Source organism: Carcharhinus amblyrhynchos, chromosome 3 (genome assembly GCF_965287045.1).
Source record: "Carcharhinus amblyrhynchos chromosome 3, sCarAmb.v2.hapA, whole genome shotgun sequence".
In the NCBI taxonomy this organism is placed as follows: Eukaryota; Metazoa; Chordata; class Chondrichthyes; order Carcharhiniformes; family Carcharhinidae; genus Carcharhinus; species Carcharhinus amblyrhynchos.
In genome coordinates this window covers 139,700,472-139,719,649 of record NC_137326.1, presented here as the reverse complement: position 1 = coordinate 139,719,649, position 19,178 = coordinate 139,700,472, and the positions used below count along the sequence as shown (strand labels likewise).

The following is a 19,178-nucleotide window of genomic DNA, read 5'->3' as shown; positions in this document are numbered from 1 at the left end:
TTGACAGCATTTGTGGAGCGAGAACAGAGGCAGTGTTTCAAGTCGAGATGACCCTTCATCAGGAGCCCTGACTTGAAACATTGGCTCTATTTCTCTCTGTACAAAGCTGTCAGACTCACTGAGTTTTTCCAGCATTTTCTATGTTTGTGCCTGGAAAGGTATGGTTTGTTGTCCTTCCCAGTCTAACCTTGTTTCACCCTCTGCACCCAGTGCCCACCCCTCCATCACTCACTCATTCCCAGTTTAGAAGGAACCTTGAATTTGTGTTCCTAAACTGTTCTCTATTCATTAAATGTGTAAAGGTACATGACATCACAGAATGTGTGACACAGATTACAACATCCTTACAACATGTGTGCCCTCCAATGCTTCACTGACGCTGCAATTACTGGTTATACAAACGTACAGTCTTAGATGTTTGACAAGGGCTCCAGCCCCTCGGTGTATTACAATAGGAGCTTTAGACAGTGGGTTTTCCCATTCAACCTTAGAGACAGCTTTTCAGAGCTGTTTTAGTGCCTCCCTCAGTGCGCAGTCCTGGAACATAGAAGCATAGAAAAACTACAGCACAATACAGGCCCTTCGGCCCACAAAGTTGTGCTGAACATGTCCCTACCTTAGGATTAGGCTTACCTATAACCCTGTATCTTATTAAGTTCCGTGTACTTATCTAAAACTCTCTTAAAAGACCCTATTGAATCCGCCTCCACCACCATTGCTGACAGCCCATTCCACACACCCACCCTCTGAGTGAAAAACTTACCCCTGACATGGACTTGGAATGTGCCGGACTGAACACTCGATGTTAATGTCTATTTACACGGCAAAACCAGCAAATTCCCGGCACTCTGCACTGCTTCCTTCCCCTTTATACATAAATCTTAACACTGCTGGTAGTTTTAAAAATGATAATATTCAGGGTTTGTACTTTCCTGGCAAGGTCAGTGTTTATTTCCCATCTGCAGTTGCTTGAAGAAGGTGGTGATGATGAGATTATTTTCTTGGGCTATTGCTCCATCTTCTCGGGCAGTATTTACACAGTGATCAGATTGGGGTGAGAGTTATAGACACACAAGGTGGGGTAAAGAACAATGGTTTCTCATCGACATGCTGCCTCTCGGTGATATTAACTTTGGGTTCCACTGGGACACTGATGACTCTCAGCTCTGTCTCACTGCTGCCTCTCACAAACTCCCCACTCTCTCTGAATTATCAGATCACTTATCCGACATCATTGACTGGATGAACCAAAGTTTCCTTGACTTAATTATTAGGAAGACCATATCACCAGCCAGTGTCTCCCTGTTTAAGCTCATCAGCTGCTGAAACCCTCAACTGTTTCTTTGTTATCTGTAGACTTGACAATTCCTCGCCTGAATTCCCATCTTATATCCAACTAATCCTGAGGTTATCCAGAGCCCTGCACCCAGTATCCTTATTCAAACCAGGTCCTGTAAACCCATCACCCCTCTGCTCAGTGACCTACGTTGGATCCTGGTTACAAAATGCATCAATTCCCCCATCCTGACTTGGAAATATATCGGCATTCCTTTATTGTCGCTGGGTCAAACTCCCTCATTAACAGCACCTTATTGACCTGCTCACCTTCTCAAATGTAATTAAGGATGGACGAGAAATGCTGGCCTAGCCAGCAACGCGTACGCTGTACACAAATAAATAAAAAATCTAAGTCTCTATCTGCTTGACACTAATTTCTGACCTCTTCCTCATTCTTGATTTTAATCTCTCCAATATTGGTGACCGTGTCTTCAGCGGGCAAAGCTCTAAGCTTTGGAACTCTCCCAACATTCCTTTCTGCTTTTCTACCTACCTGTCCTCCTTTAAGAGCGTTATAAAATATCTCCTGCCACCTGCCCAAAATGCCATGGGTGGCACGGTGGCATAGTGGTTAGCACTGCTGCCTCACAGCATCAGGGACACGAGTTCAATTCCCGGCTGAGTCATAAAGTCATAGAGGTTTACAGCATGGACACAGGCCCTTCGGCCCAACTTGTCCATGCCGCCCTTTGTTTTTAAACCCCTAAGTTAGTCCCAATTCCCCACATTTGGCCCACATCCCTCAATACCCATTGTACCCATGCAACTATCTAAATGCTTTTTAAAAGACAAAATTGTACCCGCCTCTACTACTGCCTCTGGCAGCTTGTTCCAGATGCTTACCATCTTCTGGGTGAAAAAATTTCCCCTCTGGGCCCTTTTGTATCTCTCTCCTCTCACATTAATCCTATGCCCTCTAGTTTTAGACTGTCCTACCATTGGGAAAAGATATTGACTATTTACCTTAATTATACCCCCTCATTATTTTATAGATCTCTATAGGGTCACCCCTCAGCCTCCTACGCTCCAGAGAAAAAAGTTCCACTCTATCCAGCCCCTCCATCAAGTCCCAGTAGCATCCTAGTAAATCTTTTCTGCACTCTTTTTAGTTTAATAATATCCTTTCTATAATAGTGACCCGAACTGTACACAGTATTCCAAGTGTGGCCTTACCAATGTCTTGTACAACTTCAACAAGACATCCCAACTCCTGTATTCAATGTTCTGACTGATGAAACCAAGCATGCCGAATGCCTTCTTCACCACTCTGTCCACCTGTGACTCCACTTTCAAGGAGCTATGAACATGTACCCCTAGATCTCTTTGTTCTGTAACTCTCCCCAATGCCCTACCATTAACTGAGTAAGTCCTGTCCCAGTTCAATCTACCAAAATGCATCACCTCGCATTTGTCTAAATTAAACTCCATCTGCCATTCGTCAGCCCACTGGCCCAATTGATCAAGATTCCATTGCAATCAGAGATAACTTTCTTCACTGTCCACTATGCCACCAATCTTGGTGTCATCTGCAAACTTACTAACCATGCCTCCTATGTTCTCATCCAAATCATTATATATAAATGACAAATAACAGTGGGCCCAGCACTGATCCCTAAGGCACACCGCTGGTCACAGGCCTCCAGTTTGAAAAACAATCCTCTACAACCACCCTCTGCCTTCTGTCAAGGGCAGGTTAAAGTCCAACAGGTTTATTTGGTAGCAAAAGCCATTAGCTTTTGGAGCGCTGCTCCTTCATCAGGTGAGTGGGATTTCAGTTCACAAACAGGGCATACAAAAACACAAACTCAATTTACAAAATAATGGTTGGAATGCAAGTTTTTACAGGTAATCAAGTCTTAAAGGTATAGACAGTGTGAGTGGAGAGAGGATTACGCACAGGTTAATGAGATGTGTATTGTCTCCAGCCAGGAGCCTGTGTTTACCCCAGTCCAACGCCGGCATCTCCACATTCTGTCAAGAAGGCAAATTTTGTATCCATTTAGATACCTCACCCTGGATCCCGTGAGATTTAACCTTATGCAACAGCCTATCATACTTGTCAAAAGCCTTGCTAAAGTCCATGTAGACAACATCAACTGCACTGTCCTCATCTACCTTCTTGGTTACCCCTTCAAAAACTCAAATCAAATTTATGAGACACGATTTTCCACTCACAAAGCCATGCTGACTGTCCCTAATCAGTCCTTGTGTCTCTAAATGCCTGTAAACCCTGTCTCTCAAAATACCTTCCAACAATTTACCCACCACAGATGTGAGGCTCACTGCCCTGCAGTTCCCAGGCTTTTCTCTGCAGCCCTTTTTAAACAAAGGGACAACATTCGCCACTCTCCACCTCGCCATGATTATCGATGATTCAAATATCTTGGCTAGGGGACCTGCAGTTTCCTCCCCAGCCTCCCACACTGTCCTGGGATACACTTCATCAGGTCCCGGGGATTTATCTACCTTGATGGGCTTTAAGATTTCCAGCACTTCCTTCTCTGTAATATGTACACTCCTCAAGACATCGCTATTTATTTCCCCAAATTCCCTAACATCCATTGGGTCAGTGTCAGAGTGGAGTTTGCACGTTCTCCCCGTGTCTGCGTGGGTTTCTTCCAGGTGCTCCAGTTTCCTCTCAGAATCTGAAAGACTTGCTGGTTAGGGTGCATTGGCCTGAACAGGCGACTAGGGGAATTTCACAGTAATTTTATTGCAGTGTTAATGTAAGCCTTACTTGTGACTAATAAATAAACTTTTTTAACTTGTCTCCTGACGTGGCTTGATGTCAAACCTTCTTTTTAATATGTTCCTGGGAATGTTTTACTGCACGAGAAGTGTTTAAAGAATGTGAGTAATTACTGTTTACACCTCAGCTACTCAACTCTTTAAGCAGCTTGTGTCCCACGTGCAGCGTAGGCTGCAGGTCACCCATTGGATTATCTCAGAACCCACCAACTGGAGATGAAGCAAGTTACCCTCACTCCCAGGGACTGCCTCAGGAAAATAACTTGTTTGCTTTCCAAAAGGTCGTTAGTTATCTCTGGCATTTACCTTTTTTTAACATGAATTCAAATCCTCAAAGCACCAGAATGTGATTTGTCATCATGTTCTGTGTGTTATTCATCCAGCAACATAACTATCCAATAGTTTGCACATATAAAGAACAAAGAAAATTACTGCATAGGAACAGGTCCTTTGGCCCTCCAAGCCTGCACAGACCACGCTGCCCAACTGAACTAAAACCCCCTACCCTTCTGGGGACCATATCCCTCTATTCACATCCTGTTCATCTATTTGTCAAGACACCCCTTAAAAGTCACTACCGTATCCGCTTCCACTGCCGCCCCCGGCAATGAGTTCCTGTATAAAAAATCTGCCTCGTACATCTCCTTTAAACCTTGCCCCTCACACCTTAAACCTGTGTCCCCTAGTAATTGACTCTTCCACCCTGGGAAAAAGCTTCTGACTATCCACTCTGTCCATACCTCTCATAATCTTGTAGATTTCGATCAGGTCGCCCCTCAACCCCCGTTGTTCCAGTGAGAACAAACCAAGTTTCCCCAACCTCTCCTATAGCTAATGCCCTCCATACCAGGCAACATCCTGGTAAATCTTTTCTGTACCCTCTTCAAAGCCTCCACATCCTTCTGGTAGTGTGGTGACCAGAATTGAACACTATATTCCAAGTGCAGCCTAACTAAGGTTATATATCGAATCTTTAAAATAGTAAAACAACCGAAGCTGTGTCACAATAACACAAATCAGACAACATATGATCCCAAGCCACATAAGGAGATATTAGGGAACTATAACCAAACATTTAGTCAAGATTTTAGATAGTGTCTTAAGGAAGGAGAGAGGCTGAGAGGTTGAAAGAGGGAATTCCAGAGCTTGGAGGCCAAGTAGCTAAAAGCACCACTGGTGTGGGGAATGGAATTATGTCGGAAAACAGAGCTGGATGAATACAGAGATCTTGATAGGTTGAAGAGGCTGGAGGATATATATATATGGAGAGAGAGTGAGGAAGATGAAAGCAGCAGTGGAAATTTTAAGTTCTATAGAACAATGATGTCAATCAGTGTAATTATTTGGAATTCCTTTTGTGCTGTATCCCACTGACCATCCCCCCCACACAGAGCCTGATCCCCATTTCCTTCAATGTCAATGGGTCTATGGGTATCACATTAGGTATCTGGAGTCACACATATCCCAATAGATTTGCCACCAAAAATTAGGAAAGCAATGCAATCCTTTCAGTGCTCAATCTGACAGCAAAATGGTTCTTTTATGTAAAATGTAAATATTAATAGAGATTGTCCATCAGTGCGTGCACCATTTCCTGTGTTCAGACTTCAGTGGAATGGTGAGAGATTGATTTGTGAAGTGAAAGGTAGCTATTTACAGCAAACTGCCTCAACAGTAAAATGACAATGAAACATGTTAATGGTGTAGAATCGCCCAGATTCTAACATCACCGCACTGGGGGCATTAGCAGCCCTCGGTCTCCATCCAGTCAACTGTTCCTGAAGCTTCACCATCAAGGATAATTGTGAAAGGCGCAGGTGTGCAAAATGAATAACATCATTAGGCCGTTTAGCCCCTTCAGGCCCTGTTCACCATTCAAAAAGATCATGGCTGATCTGCTTGTCTTTGAGTTCTACAATTCCATCTGTCCCGATGACCTCTCAATTCCCTTGTCTAACCAGAGTCTGTCTACCTCTGCCTCAAAAATATTTAGGGACCTACCTCCGCCGTCTTCTGAGGCAGAGAGTTCCAACTCTCTGGAAGAAGCTCCTACTGATCTCTGTCCTAAAAGAACAATCCCTAATTTTTAATTAGGTGCGGCAGAGTTCTATTCTCACAAGAGAATACACCATAGAGTCATAGAGGTTTGCAGCATGGAAACAGGCCCTTCGGCCCAACTTGTCAATGCCACCAAGTTTTTACCACAAGCTATTCCCAATTGCCCACGTTTGGCCCATATCCCTCTATACCTATCTTACCTGTGAAATCATCTAAGTGTTTTTTAAAAGACAAAATTGTACCCGCCTCTACTACTACCTCTGGCAGCTTGTTCCAGACACTCACCACCCTCTGTGTGAAAAAATTGACTTTTAACGTCCTTTCAACATCCACTGTATCAAAACCATTCAGGATCTTATATACTTCAGTCAGGTCACCCCTCACTCCTCTAAACTCCAGTGGAAACAAGCTCAGTCTGTTCAACCTTTCCTCATAAGGCAACCCACTCATCCTAGAAATCAGTCTAGGAAACCTCCTCTGAATTACCTGGGTAATCTTGGCAGGCCTGATCACGTGGACATTAACTCTGCTTCTCTCTCTTTTGATGCTGAGTTTACCCGGCATTTTCTATCCATGTTCGATTCCCCTAGTAATAAAGGATAGCATTCCATTATTCTTTGTAACTACATGCTGTACCTGTATGCTAACTTTTTGTAACTCATGCACCAGAACTCCTGGATCACTCTGCATTCAGAATTATGCAGTTTGTGATATTCTGTTTTTTTACTCTTCCTGCCAAAATGAAAACCTTCACATTTCCCCACATTAACTCCATCTGCGAGATTTCTCTCACTAACTCAACTGATCTATATCCAACTGCAAACTCCTTGGCTGGAATTTTACCATCCTGCCCACCATGGGAATCGGAGCAGGGGAGGGCAGACTATGGGAAGGTCCATTGACCTTGGGAGGGATTTTATAGTTTCGGAACGAGTGAAGTTGTAAGATTCTGCCCAATGTGTCTGTTAGCATGGCAAGCCTTTTTTAAAGAGAGCATTTGTCATATTAGGGTGATATCTGCACAAAATTATAGAATTATATAGCTTAGAAAGACACAATTAAACCCATCATGCCTTTGTCAGCATTTGGTGAGAATAGTCATAAAGTAATCCCATTAGCCCACTCTCTCCCCATAACCCTGTATAAACCCCAGCTACATACAGCATTCATTACAAACTGATGAATTGATGGCACAAATGGAAATAAATGAGTTTTGTATGGTAGCTATTACAGAGGCAGGTTGCAAAGTGTCCATGGCTGGAACTTGAATTTTCAAGGATGTTTGGCATTTTGGAAGAACAGGAAGAAAGGAAAAGGAGGTGGGGTAGCTCCATTGACAAAAGTTGAGATCAGTACAGGACTGAGAAATGACCTTGGTTCAAAGCATCAAAATATCGAATCAGTTTGGATGAAGATAAGAAATAGCAAAGGAAAGAAGTCATTGCTGGGATAAGAACAACAGCTACACTATAGGACAGAGTATACAGAAAGGAATAATGGGGAGTGCAATAATTGTGGGAGATTTTAACCTTCTTATAGTTTGGACAAATTAAATGGCCAAAGGTGGCCTGGAAGATAAAATCATAGATTATATTTGAGACAGTTTCTTAGAACAATGCATTCTGGAAGCAAGGTTGGAAGAAGCTACTTTACACCTGGTGATGTGTAATGGTCCAGGATTAATTAATAACCTCATAGTAAAAGATCTTTGAAGTAAGAGTGATCATAACATGATAGAATGTCACATTCTGTTTGAGGGTGAGAAATTGAGGTCTGAAGCTAGTGTCTTAAATTTACAAGAGTATGAAGACATGTGTTGGATAAAGCAAATAGGAAAAAATTGGTTAAAAGGTGAGAGTAGAGAAGCAGTGGTGGATATTTAAGAAGATATTTCAGAACTCTCAACAAAGATATCTTCAGTGAGACCACGCTATGAGAAGGATTTTTTGCTAACCAAGGAAGTTAAATATAATATCAAATTGAAATAAACATAAAATAAATGCTGCAAAGATTAGTGGTAATTAGAAGATTGGAAAAAATAGAAATCAGTAATGGATAATGATAAAAGTAAAGAAGGAAAAATGAGAATAGGCGAGAAGGCTAGCAAGAAATATAAAAATGAATGGTAAAAGCTTCTACAAGTTCATGGAAAGGAAGAAAGCAGCTTAACATTGGGTTCCTTAGAAGGTGAGTTGATAATGGGGAACAAGGAAATGACAGAAACTTTGAACAAGTATTGATGCCTAACTTGGATCTGAAGAATGAGTCTAGGATCACTCTCTATAATCACATAAGAAATATGAGCAGGAGTGGGTCATTGCGGCGTAGAGCCTCTCTGCCTTTCTATAAGATTATAGCTGATGTTCTGCATCAACTCCTGCCTTCTTCCTTGTCTGAAATGGCCAATCCCCTTTTCCTGAAACTAGACCTACTTATTTGAAACTCTCCAGCAAGGGGAGAGCAGACCCTCAGCATCTGCTCTTCAAACAGGAGTAAAATACTGAGGATGCTGGAAATCTGAAATTAAAAAAATGCTGGAAATACTCAACAAGAATATGACCAATTATTCACGCATTTGTTCTCAGATTTTAGGTGTCACTAGAAAGGAATCTGGGAGAAGGAGTAGGCTATTCAGCCCCTCGAGTCTGTTCCATCATTCAATCAGATGATGGATAATCTGTATTTTGTTACCTCCTTCTTGCCCTGGACTCACAACCATCAAATCGACAAAAAATCTACTGACTTCTGTTTCTGAATTTCCAATTCACCCCCAACTGGAGCGAGAGAGTTCCAAACATTCACCGTTCTCTGCAAATAAGTGCTTCTTGGTATTAATCCTAATTTTAATCTCCTTGTTCTGGCCACACACCGCGCCCCCTACCCCCTCCCCCTCTCCACCACCCTTCCCCCTCTCCCCAACCCCCCCCTTCACAACCAAGGAAACAGTTTCTTTCTACCTACCTTACTAAATCCCTTAATCATTTATCATTTCAATTATGTCACCCTTAATCTAATACACTTAAGGGAATACACATCTAGTGTATGCAACCTGTCATTTCGCCCTTCTAGCCCAAATCCACAAAAATCTTGTGTAACACCACCATATCCATGGTCCCGCTGTCTAGTACTCACTCACTTTACAGCAAACAGTTTTTATTTACAGGGGTATAGTAATGCTTAGCCTATTGGACGAGTCATCCAGACAACATGAATCCATTCAGAGGCATCACATTGTGAGGATGTAAGGAGAGTAACCATCAAGGCAACAAGTTGTACTTGGAATGATGGATGAGATTGACCCGACTAACTGGAACTATGTATAACGCTCAAACCAATGGAGAAATGAGGATAGTTCTTGATCAAAGCCATCAAAATTGAGTTGGAGAAAGGTGGCATCAAAGGTCACTCCCTTTGTAATGGGAAGGTTTGCCAAATTGTTGCTCAAATATGACCAACTCTGACACACAATTCTTCCGTCTTACTACTTTTTTTCTCCTCTTTACACATTGGTCTTTTGCCTATTCCTCTCTTCCCTTCCATTCCCTGCTCTCTTCCCCCTTCCCCCTCTCTATCACCTTATCCAGTCACATATCTGTCTTCTTCCAACTCTTCTTCTGAAGTCCCCCCCTTCTTCCTGCACCTTTTCTCCCTCTCACTCCGCCCCTCAACACTTTTTAATCTTCTCTGCATCTCCTCATCTTCCTTCCTTTTCTCTCTTCTCCTTTCTCCCCTTCTTTACATCTCCTTTCCTCTTCTCCACTCTTCATTTACTCTCTTCTCTACTTTCTTCCCTACCTTCTCCTCTCCTCCTTTCTTCCTTTCCCTCCTTCCTCTCTTCCCCCTTTTCCCACTCCTATGAAGATTGGAACTAGCGTTAACTTTGATAGCACAATGTCTAACACCATGTCTCACAAATGCTTCCCTCCAAAACATCCATTTCCACCTCTCTGTCCTGCCCTGGCAGCTTTCTCTAAAACTATCCCCCCCCCCCCCACCCCATCCTCCCATTTAGATGAAGAAGTGTTATGGGGGAATGGAGCAGGGAATGGAAAGAAAGAAGAGGGGAACAGACAAAAGGCCGATGTGTAAAGAGGAGAAAAAAAGGAGTAAGACAGAAGAATTGTCAGAGTTGGTCATATTTGAGTAACAATTTGGCAAACCTTCCCATTATAAAGGGAGCTGATCTTTGATGCCACCTTTCTCCATCTCAATTTTGATGGCTTTGATCAAGAACTATCGTCATTTCTCCACTGGTTTGAGCATTATACATAGTTCCAGTTAGTCAAGTCATCTCCATATTTTAATCTTTGCCCACTAGTATTTGAACTCTTTAACATGAGCAACACATTGCCCCAATCAACTTTATTAGCTTCCTTCTGGGTCTTCAAAACCTCAGTGAGATCACTTTGAAGTCTGTCCTTTTTCAATAAAAACACTCATAGCTTCCAATATAAACCCGGACCAACAACAGGATTGCAAAATCTCCAAGGTCCCCTCACATTTCACAGCCCTGTAAAGCCAAGCATAACAGTTTTATCCAAGACACTCCTCCCTTATGTAATGTTCCCCCAAATACTTTTGTTATAATGCTGAGTCCATAAAGTGTAGTAAAACGTGTGCCAAGCTTAGCTTTGGAACCTAAATTTCATTTGTAGAAGCCTTTTATGGCTTGAAATGCAGACAAATTGAGTTGGAAACTTGTTGAAAGGCTATGCATTAATCTAGCTGCTTTGAGATCAGTCATTCTCAGATTGTGAGTATCATTGGCTTGCCAGCATGAGTTGCCTATCCCTAGTTTCCTTGGAAAGGGGATGGTGAACTGCCTTCTTCAAACACTGACAGCTGGTGAGTGACCATTTTGGAGGGCAGTTAAGAGACAGCCACCTTGTGTGGAACTGGAGTCACATGTAGGTCCCCCATGATTGAGGAAGAAAGTTCCTTCCCTAAAGCAGATTAGTGAACCTGGCAGGTTTCTGCCAAAATATGACAGCTTCGTTTTCACCTTGCTGACACTAATTGTCACTAACTTCAACTGACAGCAGGTTAAATGGCAGCTTAGAGTTGAGACCTTTAACAGTAATGTTCTCCTCATTGCTGTGTGACTGACCATTTGAAAAGGACATTGCAAATTCCAACATTCTGACATCTCTGAAATATCCAGATTGCTGCAGAATGTTTTGTAAGTGTTTGTCGAAAGATTTTCTTGACACGGGGGTGGTTGACTTTTGATTCCAAACTTTTTGGAAGTTTTTTTTCTCTCTGTTTAGATCAGGGATTACTTGTGTGTAAACTTGTGTATACACTTGTGAATATTCTTGTGTATACACTTGTGTAAATACCTGTGTATACACTTGTGTGTATACTTGTGTGTATACTCGTGTATATACTTGTGTAGACACTTGTAAATACACTTGTGTGTATACTTCTGTATACACTTGTGGATACAATTGTGTGTATACTTGTGGATACACTTCTGTGTACACTTCTGTATATACTTGTGTATGCACTGAATCAGCCAACAATTACCAGGAATGAGTGACTGGAGATTTTAGCAAAATTCCAGAGAGTTGGACTCTGATCCTGGCATCACTGCTGGAGTAATAATTAGTGGAGTTATTTTGGTTTGAAACCAGATGCTGTGTTAATAGAATGTACCCATTTGGAAATCTGGATTTTGCGTGCAGCTTTGATCCATGTTGTTGGTGATTATAATTTGAACTTTCCTGCAAATACCTAAAGCAGACTCCGGTAGCTTTTACACTCAGTGCTGATTCGATACAATATTCCTGGGTTCTTGCTGTGACTTTACATCCTCTATCACTGAAGGTGTGAAGAGTGTTGGTTAATATATACAGGATAGATCCAGGGGAAGAGATGTCCTGTACCCACAGTGGGGAAGGTGTCTCCCCCTCTTTCTCTCTCTCTCGCAGCAGCTGATACTGCTCGACCTGCTCTCACATCCTCCTCCCATTCCTCCAGCAAACCAAGAGGACCCTCAGCAAGATGTCCATGGTCAACAGCTCCCTTTCTCTGGGTGATTCTATCAGGCAGAGGAATCCTTGCAGACTTCCCAGGATAAATGTTGATCAAGTATTGGTGAAGATTTTATCAAGTCTTATCAAAGGAAAGATATACTGATATTGGAGGCAGCCTGGAGAAGGTTCACTAGGTTAATCCCAGATAGGGAGGGATTTTCTTCTGAGTTGGTTAGACCTGTGTTTTATTCACTTTTGGGATATCAGCAAGTGTTTATTGTCTGAAAAATCCTAAACAGTTTCACAAGAGCGATTCTCAAAAATTGATAGTAGGCTAAGGAAGATGATATTAGATCAGGTGACCAAACAGTAGTCCCAGTGGTGTTTAACCTTAGTCCGAGCTGAATTGTCAGTATGTAAGTATCCAGTCAGTATCGCACCAATCAGCACTGGAACCAAATGCAAACCTGGAAAAGTGAGTGAATTCTCACCTTTCCCAACTTCTGCCAATCCCAGATACAGTTACAGCCAATGAAGTCATTGTGAAGTGTGGTTCTGATTAGATTGAGGATTTGAGTGCAGCAAACTCCCACAAACAGCACTTGAGAGGTGGCCTATAATCAATGGCTGGGCTGTAATCGGAGGAGGGAATGTAATTGGGGAGTGGGCTGTGATGAGGGGTGTGTAATTTACTTGGTGGGGTGGGCTGTAATCAGCAGAGTGGGATGTAATCGAGGGGCTGGTCTGTAATTGGTGAGGTGGGAGTGAATTGTAATTATAGTGGGAGTAATGTTTTGTATTTTGGTTTAGTGCCATCAGTTTTTCTCCATCAACGACAGAAAAAGCCAAAAATCACTGACTTGACCTTATTGTTACTTTTTAACTATGGCCAAAAAACCTCCCCCACCCTCACTAGAAACAATCTGTGGGGTTTATTTCAGCTGTAAGTGGTGTATTTGGGGTTTGAAGATGGGAGGGAGAGAATGGGGTAGTTTTTATTTTTGCTGTTGATACTGAGATATGCACTCTGTCTTTATTGGAAACATGTGGACTCGTTACCTCAGAAGAGATTCCTTGGAGTGGCTCCAGATCCTTGTTTACATAGCACCAATTCCACAAACATCCAGACTCTGATGCCCCACAGAGTGAGAGGGAGTTGCTGAAATTTGTAGTGTGCTTAAAGCTAAAGGTTACCACAACATTAGCCTACTGAATGTAAAGATATTCAGCCTCACGGAAAGGTCACCATGATAGTGGAGAGGATGAGATGTGAATCAAGGTCTGCAGTTTGGATAGTAAAGTGCCACAGTCTGATCAATCAGATTGAGTGCTCCAGGGGGGATGAAGCTGACCACTTTCAGGGGAACCCAAACCATTCTGAGCAAATCAAGCACCAACATGATTTTGGCAACAAACCAAGTTTCTGCAATAAAAAGTCAAAGCAACTGCCAACAGAAATAATCAACTTTCACCCAACTGAAGTAGAGAGAACTGTTCACTGCAAATCTCACACTATGCTTCAGATTTCCAATTAACAGTTCCTCTGCTGACCATAGCAACAGGAAGAGGCCATTCAATCCCACAAGTCAATTAGCTCACGGCTAATCAGAATCTTAAGCCCATTTATTGACCTTTGCTCCATATTCCTGGAGCCCAGCGAATATCAATTGATATCTGTGTTAAAAGTGCCAGTTCACCCCTGTCATCTACAGCCATTTTTGTTTTAGTTGGGTGGCGGGGGGGGACTAGTTCTGGAGGTCTGTGACAAGCAGTGATCAGTGCTGGGGCCTCTTGTTGTTTCTAATATATATAAATGATTTGGAGGAAAATGTAGGTGGTCTAATTAGTAAATTTACAAATGATACAGAAATTGATGGATTTGCGGATAGTGAGGAGGATTATCAGAGGATACAGCAGGATATAAATCAGCTGGAGACCTGGGCCGAAAGATGCAGATGGAATTTAACCTGGACAAATGTGAGGTGATGCGATTTGGAAAATCTATGCAGACGGAAAGCATATAGTAAATGGTAGAGCCCTTAGAAATATTAGCATACAGAGGGATCTAGGCATTTAGATCCACAGTTCCCTGAAGGCAACTCAGGTGGACAAGGTGGTCAAGAAGGCACTCTTGGCTTTCTGGCCTTCATCGTTCGGCACGTTGAGTATAGGAATTGGAAAATCATGTTGCAGCTGAGTATGACTTTGCTCTGACTGCATTTGGAGTATTGTGTACAATTCTGCTCACCACACTACCGGAAGGATGTTGATGTATTGGAAAGGATGCAGAAGAGATTTCCCAGGATGTTGCCTGGTTTGGAGGATATGGACTATGAAGAAGGGTTGAACAAACTTGGATTGTTTTCATTGGAGTGTTGGAAGGTGGAGGGGCCTGATAGAGGTTTACAAGATTATGATAGGCTTGGATAGGCAGAGTCTTTTTCCCAGGGTTGAGGGGTCAATTACTTGGGTCCATGGGTTGAAATTGAGAAGGGGAAAGTTTAAAAGAGATGTAAGGGGCGACTTTTTCACACAGAGGGTGGTGAATGCCTGGAATGCACTGCTGGGGGAGGCGGTGGAAGCAGATTCTATAACAACGTTCAAAAGGGATCTGGATAAATACATGAATAAGCAGGGAACAGAGGGATATGGACCACATAGAGGCAGGAAAATATTAGATTAGAGAGGCATCTGTGTCGGGACAGACTTGGTGGGCCGAAGGGCCTGTTGCTGTGCTGTACTGTTTTTTGTTCTTTATTCGAGTTTCAGGTTTCCACACTCCTTTATGTGCAGAAGTACAAACATATGAATAAGGACAGGGGGGTGGGGAAGGCGATTCAGCCCTATCGAACCTGCTGCAGCATTTAATAAGATCAGAACTGAGCTGTTTGTGCTCCGGTTCCCACATTTCCATCTACCTCCGATACTCTTTGTTTCTGTTACCTAACTAGAATCTTTTTACCTCTGCCCTTAACAATATCCAGTGACCCGTTTCTCTGCCTTCTGAGGCAGAGAGTTCCAAAGTCGCACAAACCCTCTGGGAGAAAAAAAATTTCTCATCTCTGTTCTGAAAGGGTGATTCCTAATTTGAAAACCGTGGCCCCCTGAGTCTGGATTCTCCCACAAGAGGAAACATCCTTTCCACCTCCACCTTGTCAATGCCATTCCGGATTTGATAAACTTCAATCAGGACACCCCTCACTCTCCTAAACTCCAGTGGAAACAGTCCCAGTCTATCCAACCTTTCCTCATTAGATAACCCCTCATTTCAGGTATCAATCTGGTAAACCTGCTCTGAACTGCCTCTAACTCATTTGAAAAGGAAACCAAAACTGAACACAGTGGCCAGAATTTTACCATCTCGCACGCCCAATTTTGATTTGATTTGTTATTGTCACATTTATTAGCATACAGCACAAAATATTGTTTTTTGCGCTACGCAGACAAACCATACCGTTCATAGAGAAGGAAACGAGAGAGTGCAGAATGTAGTGTGACAGTCATATCTAGGGTGTAGAGAAAAGTCAACCTAATGCAAAATAAGTCCATTCAAAAGTCTGCAGCAGGGAAGAAGCTGTTCTTGAGTTGGTTGGTACGTGACCTGAGACTTTTGTATCTTTCTCCCGACAGAAGAAGGTGGAAGAGAGAATGTCCGGGGTGTGGGGGGTCCATAATTATGCCGGCTGCTTTTCCAAAGCAGTGGGAAGTATAGACAGAGTCAATGAATGGGAGGCTGGATCTTTTGTAGTTCCTTGCGATTTTGGGCAGAGCAGGAACTAATCCAAGTGTGATACGATCAGAAAGAATGCTTTCTGTTGTGCATCTGTGAAAGTTGGGGAGAGTCATAGCTGATACCCAAATTTCCTCAGTCTTCTAAAAAAGTAGAGGTGTTGGTGGGGCTTTCTTAACTATAGTGTCAGCATAGGGGGAACCAGGACAGGTCAGTGATCTGGACACCTAAAAACTTGATGTTCTCAACCATTTCTACTTTATCCCCATTGATGTAGAGAGGGGCATGTTCTCCTTCACACTTCCTGAAGTCGATGAAAATCTCCTTCATTTTGTTGACATTGAGGGAGAGATTATTGTCACCGCACCAGTTTACCAGATTCTCTATCTCACTCCTGTGCTCTGTCTCGTCATTGTTTGAGATCTGACCCACTACGATGGTGTCGTCAGCAAACTTGAGAATCGAGTTGGAGGGGAATTTGGCCACACAGTCACAGGTGTATAAGGAGTATAGAAGGGGGCTGAGAACACAGCCTTGTGGGGCACTGGTGTTGAGGATGATCCTGGAGGAGGTGTTGTTGCCGATCCTTACTGATTGTGGTCTGTGAGTTAGGAAGTTCAGGGTCCAGTCACAGAGGGAGGAGCCAAGGCCCAGGCCAGAGTTTGGACATGAGTTTTGTGGGAATAATGGTGTTGAAGGCTGAGCCGGAGTCAATAAATAGGAATCTAACATAGGTGCCCTTGTTATCTCGGTGTTCCAGAGTTGAGTGCAGGGCCAGGGAGATGGCGTCTGCTGTGGACCTGTTGCGATGATAGGCGAACTGTAGTGGATCCAGATAGTCCGGGAGTCTGGAACTGATTCGTGCCGTGACTAACCTTTCAAAGCACTTCATAATGATGGATGTCAGAGCCATCGGCCAATAGTCACTAAGGCCACGCTGCCTGGTTTTTCTTAGGTACCGGGATGATGGTTGTCTTCTTGAAGCAGACAGGGACCTCAGATTGTTGTAAAGAGAGGCTGAGGATGTCTGTGAATACCCCCACCAGCTGATCCATGCAGGATCTGAGTGTCCGGGTATCCCATCTGGGCCAGTCGCTTTCCGTGAGATGACCTTTGGGAAGGCTGCTCTGACATCTGCAATAGTGACCTCAGATATAGGTTCGTCCGGGGCTTCCAGAGTGGAGAGTGTGTTTGCACTGACCTCTTGCTCAAAACAGGCATAGAATGCATTGAGCTCATCAGGGAGGGGTGCATTGGAGCTGGTGATTTTATATGCTTTCATCTTGTAGCCTGTTATGTCTTACAGACCTTGCCGTAGTCGGTGGGGGTTGGTGTGGCTAACCTGGGACTTTAGCTTGGTCCGGTATTGTCTTTTGGCATCTTTGATGGATCTCCATAGATCATATCCAGCTTTCTTGTAGTGGTCAGGGTCTGCTGACTTGAACGCCTCAGACCTGGACTTCAGCAAGCAGTGGCTATCCCTGTTCATCCATGGTTTCTGGTTGGGAAACACATGGATTTGCTTTTTTGGCACACAGTCTTCTACACACTTACTAATGAAGTCGGTTACTGTAGTGGTGTACTCGTTCAGGCTGGTTGCAGAGTTTTTAAATACTGACCAGTCCACTGACTCTAAGCAGCCCCGTAGGAGATCATCCGATTCCTCAGAACAACATTGCACCACTTTCTTTGATGGATTCTCCAGCTTCAGTTTTTGCTCACAGGAGCACAGCCTTGTGGTCTGATTTACCAAGTGTGGGCGGGGAATAGAGCACATTTGATATTTGTGTAGAGTAATCTCTGATGTTTGAGCCTCTGGTGGAGCAGGAGACATGTTGGTGGTTACTTGGTAGTACACTCTAGAGTTTGGCCTGATTGAAGTCCCTGGCCACGATGAACAAGGCCTCAGGACGTTTCGCCTCATAACGTTCATAAGATCCTGAAGCTCATAAGCTCCTGCCTGATGCCAACCCCCCTCTGGAATCGGGGCGGATGTGCTGGTAAAATTCCAGTCAGTATTTGAGAGGTGCTCTCACCAATGTCTTATACAACTGGAGCTTAACATCTTCAGCAGGATAGAAGGTACAAGAAGCCAAATTTGCAGACTCTGAAATAGGTGGGAAAGCAAGTTACAAAGAGAAAATAAATTTACAGATGGATTATGTGAGTGGGCCAAAATTTGGAAGATGGAATTTAAAGTGGAAATGTGTGAGATTATCGACTTTGGTTGAAGAAATAAAAAGACAACAATCCAAATGGACAGAAACTTCAAAATGTTTTGGCGCAGAGGGATCTGAGTGTCCTCATGCAGGTAAACAGGTAATAAGGAAAACAAATAGAATGTTGGCATTCATTGAGTATAGAATAGAGTGTAAAAGTAGGGAGGTTCTGTTGCAGCTGTATAGAGCATTAGTGAGATCATATCTGGAGAACTGCACACAGTTTTGGCCCCTTACTTAAGGAAGGATGGAAATACATTAGAAGCACTTCAGGAAAGGTTCAGTAAATTGATACCAGGGACGAAGAACTTGTCTTATGAAGAGAGATTGAGCAGTTTAGGATACTCGCTGGAGTTTAGAAGAGTGAGAGGGGATCTAATTGATGTGTACAAGTTGCTAAAGGGGATTGACAGGATAGACACAGAGCAGATGTCTCCCCTTGTTGGACGTTCTAGAATAAGCGGCCTTGGTTTTAGACGAAGGGATGGCAGATTCAAAACAGAAATGAGGAGGAATTACTTCATTCAAAGGTTGTGAATCTGAATTCTCTATCTCAGAGTGCAGTGGACACTGGAACATTGAATAAATTTAAGGAGATGAGTAGATTTTTAATTAGTATTGGGATGAAAGGTTATGGGGAGCAGGCAGGAAGTTGGAGATGAGACCGAGGCAAGATCAGCCATTATCGAATTGAATGGCAGGACAGGCTCGAGGGGCTGAATTGCCCACTCCTGCTCCTAATTCTTAAGTTCTTATGTTATATAATGCTCAATTTTTCTTGTAATAAAGAATGGCATCCCTTTAGTCTTAATTGCTGTACCTGCATACTAACTAACTTTGACTCATGCACTAGAACACCTAGATTCCTCTGCTCTTTGGAATTCAGCAGTCATTCACCATAGAATCCCTGCAGTGTAGAAAGAGGCCATTTGGCCCATCAAGCTTGCACTGACAGTAATTCCCCCCAGGCTTTTCCTACGTATTTATCTCCCTGACACTGAGGGACAATTTAGCAATGGCCAGTCAACCTAACCTGCACATTATTGGATGATATTTGGAAATATTCTGCTTTTTTATTCTTTACATTTCCCTATATTAGACTCCACCTGC

The 19,178-nt window shown here is 43.1% G+C and overlaps 1 protein-coding gene and 1 long non-coding RNA gene across 3 annotated transcripts in view; one reads left to right on the top strand and one right to left on the bottom strand.

Moving 5' to 3' along the window:
- Positions 1-19,178, top strand: part of lpp (LIM domain containing preferred translocation partner in lipoma) — a 191,877-nt gene that overhangs the window by 139,338 nt on the left and 33,361 nt on the right. The gene's annotated exons all lie outside the window — the stretch shown is intronic.
- The window catches only part of LOC145341198 (uncharacterized), a 47,209-nt gene that overhangs the window by 722 nt on the left and 27,309 nt on the right, over positions 1-19,178 (bottom strand). Inside the window, exon 3 of one of the 2 annotated variants that reach the window (XR_013886341.1) lies at positions 16,928-17,956. The exons of the other annotated variant lie outside the window; for it this stretch is intronic. This is a non-coding gene — a long non-coding RNA (uncharacterized LOC145341198). Of the gene's footprint in view, positions 1-16,927; positions 17,957-19,178 lie in introns of those variants that run through there. 2 annotated transcript variants of the gene reach the window in all.